The 5,625-nt window shown below is 36.5% G+C and overlaps 1 non-coding gene across 1 annotated transcript; it reads right to left on the reverse strand.

The window, feature by feature from the left end:
• Positions 1–686: 686 nt before the first annotated feature.
• LOC116660696 lies at positions 687–793 on the reverse strand. The gene has a single exon (XR_004316310.1). It is a non-coding gene; the product is annotated as a U6 spliceosomal RNA (small nuclear RNA).
• Between the last annotated feature and the right edge of the window lie 4,832 nt (positions 794–5,625).

Below are 5,625 nucleotides of genomic sequence, written 5' to 3' on the forward strand. Positions count from 1 at the left end.
AGGCCATTCACAGTTAGTGGTTACTGATGTAGTTGAGTTGATCTCTGCCATATTTGTACTTCTTCCTTTTCTTGTGCTTGTTCTTTGTTTCTCCTTTATTTATACCTTCACTGGTTTTAATTGAGCATTTTATGTGATTCCCTCTTTTAGCATAGCAGTTACACTTCTTTGGAAACATTTTAGTGGTTCCCTGGAATTTGCAATACCTATTTAAACGTAACTGAAATTCAAGTTCAGCTAACACTGTGCTGCCTCACGTATGGTCCTGGTAATTTATAACAGAATATTCCCAGCTCCTCTTTCCTGTCCCTTAGGACACTGATGTCATTTACTTCAATCATCTGCATGCTGTAATCACCCAGCACATTGGTACTATTATTATTTTACCCTCCTATGTGTTAGATCAGTGAAGAGAGAGAAACATTTTGTTTTCCATCTCAGCCACTTCTCTTTTCTTTATGGAGATCCAGGTTTTTGACCTAACTCATTTTCCTTCTGCCTAAAAATCTGTGTTTCAAACACAGCAGTTCTTTTTTTTTTTTTTTTTTTTTAACATTTTTTATTGATTTATAATCATTTTACAATGTTGTGTCAAATTCCAGTGTAGAGCACAATTTTTCAGTTATACATGAACATATGTATATTCATTGTCACATTTTTTTCTCTGTGAGCTACCATAAGATCTTTAAAATACAGAACACTTCATGAATTTGCGTGTCCTCCTTGCGCAGGGGCCATGCTAATCTTCTCTGTATTGTTCCAATTTTAGTACGTGTGCTGCTGAAGCGAGCACCACAGCAGTTCTGTGGTGATGAATTTCCTCAGTTTTTGTCTTTGAGTCATTTCTCTTTCATTTAAAAATTTTATTATTGAACTGTAGTCAGTTTACAATATTGTGTTAATTTCTGGTGTACAGCATAGTGATTCAGTTACACACACACACACATATATATTCTTTTTCATATTCTTTTTCATTATAGTCTATTAACAAGGTATTGAATATAGTTCCCTGTGCTGTACAGTAGGTCCTTGTTGTTTATCTATTTTATATATAGTGGTTAGTTTCTGCAAATCTCCAACTCCCAATTTATCCTTCCACTCCTCCTTTCCCCACTGGTAACGACAAGTTTGTCTTCTGTCTGTGAATCTGTTTCTGTTGTGCAAATAAGTTCATTTGTCTCATTTGTTAGAATCCACATACGTGATATCGTATGGTACTTTTCTTTGTCTTTCTGGCTTACTTCACTTCATATGACAGTATCCTTCTAGCCCTTTGAGAGAAAGTAAGGGTTTCCTTAGCTCAGTCCTGTGGTGATGCCCACAGGACGAGGCACCCCTCCTAGATAGGTTTCTTTTTGTCATCCCCTTCTAGTCCACACTCAGCCTCTAGCAATTTGTCAAAATGAGCACTTGAGCATTTCCACTCCTTTATGGCCCAGTGGCTTCTGCTCCAGATAAGCTGATCTTGGCTGGGATTCTCTGGCTTTGCCTGCTTCTCCAGGTCTCAGTGGGGGTGGTTTGCCCTATGACCTCAGTTTTCAAATAGGTAAACAGGTTTCAAAAGGAGAGCTTCCTTTTATATGGAAGCTGTGACATCATGGCTGTGACAAATAATACAAGGAGTGAACTCTAGGGCTGATAACGTTTGATTGGAAGAAGATGCAGGAAAAGGCAGGAGCACAGACAAGAGGCAGACACGGTCATCCTGCAGTCAGCGCCCTGGGCCCCAGGAGCAGCGTGATGACCTGGGGCTGGGGTTAGAGGTGGGCAGAGAAGAAGAGGGGCAGTGGAATCAGGGAGGTAGAGTATTGCAAAAGGAAAAGATAATGAACTTGGAGTTGTGCTAAGATTTGACAACAGCTATCTTATTTTGATTCTAGCACGATACCTTAGAATCATCCAGGCACTTTTATGCAACATTATTTTTTTCTCATCTGCTACCTAAAACACAGCTGCCTTGCTATTGAGTCTGTAAGTTCTTAAGCTTGTTTCTTTGATTAATATACAATTTTGATTATTCCCTGGCCCATTTCCCCAACCCGTTTGTATAAATACTTGCTTCAGACACATTAAAATGTGACCTCATTTCAGATAACTCTGCTTCTCATGTGCATCGTAGGCCAGTCTGTTTGGTAATTCCAGAATGATGTATTTTATTCTTGCTGAATATAACTTTAAATTTCTATGGTGATCAATAAAAACAAGATAAGTCCCTTTAGGAAATGTGTCCCTGGGAGAGGAGAGAGACATAAGTGAAACGTGAAACTGATGAGAAATGAGACGTCAATAAACATTTGCACGTTGACTTGAGAGCACTTTGCAGCTCGTTGCTGCATTTCTCTAAATTAGGATTTGATATAGGGAGGCTTTATGAGATATTTTCTCCTGTAAGAGCATCATTAAAGTTATTCACACGACATCTGAAGTCTTAGATTATTGAGAATCACCATCTCTCTGTCAAAGCGAGTGTTAACTAATTGGTAACAGGGGAATAGAAGGCGTGAAAAAAAATCACAAGGTATAGAGGTAATTTATTTTCTGAAAGCAGTTGTTGACAGTTTGACGTTATATTCAGTTAACACTTCTGGAGACTCTTAAAATTCTCCTCCCTGCCAGTCAGGACACAGGCTCTGTGCTTTCACAAGACTTATGAAGAGAGATTACTTTTTGATTCCCTTTCCAGGCATTTGAATTGAAAATACAAACCACTGCTTGCTGTCTTTTGCCTAGATCCTAGATCAACAGTTTTAACAGCTGCAGGGTGTCCTCTAGATACAAACTTAAAATTTCACCTTTCAAAATGACAATTACATTCAATATTTCAAATTTCTCTTTGGTAAGAAAGCAAGATGCCAGAGTAGAGCTGAAAATCTGTCCTAAATCATTTCTGGAAAAGAGGCTTCAGCAGTTGGCAGGAAGCACCATGAATGACAGCTGTATTTCTTGTTATGGAAAATAGTTCACCTTTTCCAAACGTCACACCTTTTTTTTATATAATTTCAGCAGTTCCTCTGCTGGATGGTGGCAACATTTTCTGAAAATAAAATTATTGAACCGAATTCTGACTTTCAGCTGGAACTTGGCTTCACTGGAATATTTTAAGGGTTGTAAAAAAGTGCCCAAAGCTTTTATCTCCCTGTTTCCATCACCAGTGTGATGTCTGAAGCCCAAAAATGACTTAAAATGTCAAATGTCTTTTTTTCATAATTAGAAATTTGGAGCTGCAGAGTATTCACTGGCCAGGTTTTAAATTAGAAATGAATTTGATGATCTGCCTTTAGCAAGTAACTTTTAGCACATGGAGGACCTGGGAACCTACAAGGAAAGAGCTGTGAAAGTATAAAAATAGAAATCTGGTCAGAAGTGTTCTAAACTCAAGTCTTTGGGAAGGGAGGCTATATAGCTCAGTGGTACAGTGCATGCCTAGGATGTACAAGGTCCTGGGTTCAATCCCCAGTACCTCCATTAAAAATAAATAAATAAATACCTAATTACCTACCCCCCCCCAAAAATACTAAAACAAATCTTTTAAAGATCCTAAACTCAAGTCTAACTTTCAGTACCTTCATCAGGGCGTTCACAGAAGCCAACATGCAGTGCTGACACTGAGTTCTGCAGTGTCTTTCCCTAGAATTTCAGCTGAGTCAGCACCATGAATGTTACTGCAAGGGACAGTTGAATTGAACTTTTTGCTGCAGCCTAACGTGGATCCACCATGAAGAAGCAGAGATACTAAGAATCATTCAAAGGTCCAGTGGCTAGATTATCAATTGTACGACCTCTTCATTTTCCAAATTGGTCATAATTCTTTACGAAGAAAAATGAAAGTCTTTTGAGTCATTTTACACTTGAACCAAAGTTCGGCTGATCAGGACGGAGGATTGGGTTATAGAATACGAGAGGGAACTATCCTCTTCCATAAGCAGAAAAGTTATTCCCACGGTTCTCCATGTAAAAACTGAGTCTCACCCCTAGGCATAAAGTGAACAATCAATAAATCCTAGCTGATTTTTTTTTAAAGAAAAAGACACATTGCTTAGTTAAAGCCCATGTATAAAGCTAAGCCATCTGTACAGTTTGATTGTTCCCTGCGGTGAGAGAGCTGCCAGGGATTGCTAAGGAGATGGTTGTTTAAATATAAACATTGAAGGCCCCTGCATCTAAATATTGGAGTGTGTTTGCATGTAAACTGATTAATACATACTTAATTTATGCTCAATAGTAAATTAAAACTACCATCAGGACACACTCCACTAAACTGAAAATCAAGAGAAAAGCTGTAACATTCATTTCAGGGACCAACTTCTGTTTCAAATGTGTCTAAATGGATAGTTACGCATTTAAAATGTGGACTCTTTTCCCATAAGTGAAACAAAATAAATTGCACTAAGACCCACTTAAACACTTACTTGGAAATCTGTTCAAGTTACTGATACTTTTTTTTTTAAGAGCTCTGATACATCAGCACCCAAAATAATAATGTCATCAGTAAGTTTTCGTCAACATGTCATCCTTTGTCTCTAAAAGGTAGATGCCTTTTTATATTTAAAATATTGCATACTTATGTATGAATCTCCCAAAATGAGCAATAAGATAAAATGTACCTTCCAGAAACATCTCTGAAAATTTTGTGTTGTATTTACATTCTTGATAGAACTGATCATTTATCCAAGAAACTATTTTTTATTTAAAAAAAAAAAACCTTCTTGCACTTATTAAAGAAGAATGAGTAAAATCAACACAGAATGTTATAAAAATTATAATTTAAATACGTTAGGTTATAAAAGTAAATTATCTAAGGAGATCTTGTACAAGAAAACCATTATATATTTTTACTTTATAGTTTGAAACATGGCGTCTATTGTCCATTTTGATTTTACCACTCAAATTCAAATGCCAATAGATTTATATTGAATTTTTGTTTACTCAAGAACAAATCTATTCTATTACCAATCTCTGAAAACACACATCTTTTTAAAATGAATTTTGCAGTGTATTAAAAGCACTCAATAAATCATGTATATATATATCAAATTTCTATAAATGTTCTCAGAGGAGCCGAGGAAACACAGGTGTTGGTATTGCTTCATATGAGTTGTTCTGAACACATTCATGATAAAGTCTCTGTGATTCAGGAAGAAAAACTGTTTCCTGGGTCAATTCAAAGATCTTGTGCCTTCCAGGTCACTATTCTAGCACATAATTACCTTTGTGATGATTAAGTAAAAGAAATTTGAACTATATGTTGTCATTTGAAAAAAGCATGTGCCTATGTGTGAATGTGTGTACAGGGGTAAGTTCTTAATTTTTTTCTTTTTTTTTTTTTAACATTTTTTATTGAGTTATAGTCATTTTACAGTGTTGTGTCAAATTCCAGTGTAGTTCAGGGGTAAGTTCTTAATGAAAAGAAAGTAACAGTGGCTGACTTGTGTATTTTCTGAGATTTCAGAGGCCAGTAGTGTGACCAGGGTGCAGGGGGAGGTAGGAACATAAATTGGAAAATTGAAGTAATATGCGCCTTGATTTTTACTTAAAATGGTACTGTTTTCACTGATACTTCAGAAATGCAAAGAAAATGAAAAAGGTAAATCACTTGTAAAACGTTTTCTCTTGCCCAAGCTGGCA

The sequence above is a fragment of the Camelus ferus genome, chromosome 30 (assembly GCF_009834535.1).
Source record: "Camelus ferus isolate YT-003-E chromosome 30, BCGSAC_Cfer_1.0, whole genome shotgun sequence".
NCBI lineage: Eukaryota > Metazoa > Chordata > Mammalia > Artiodactyla > Camelidae > Camelus > Camelus ferus.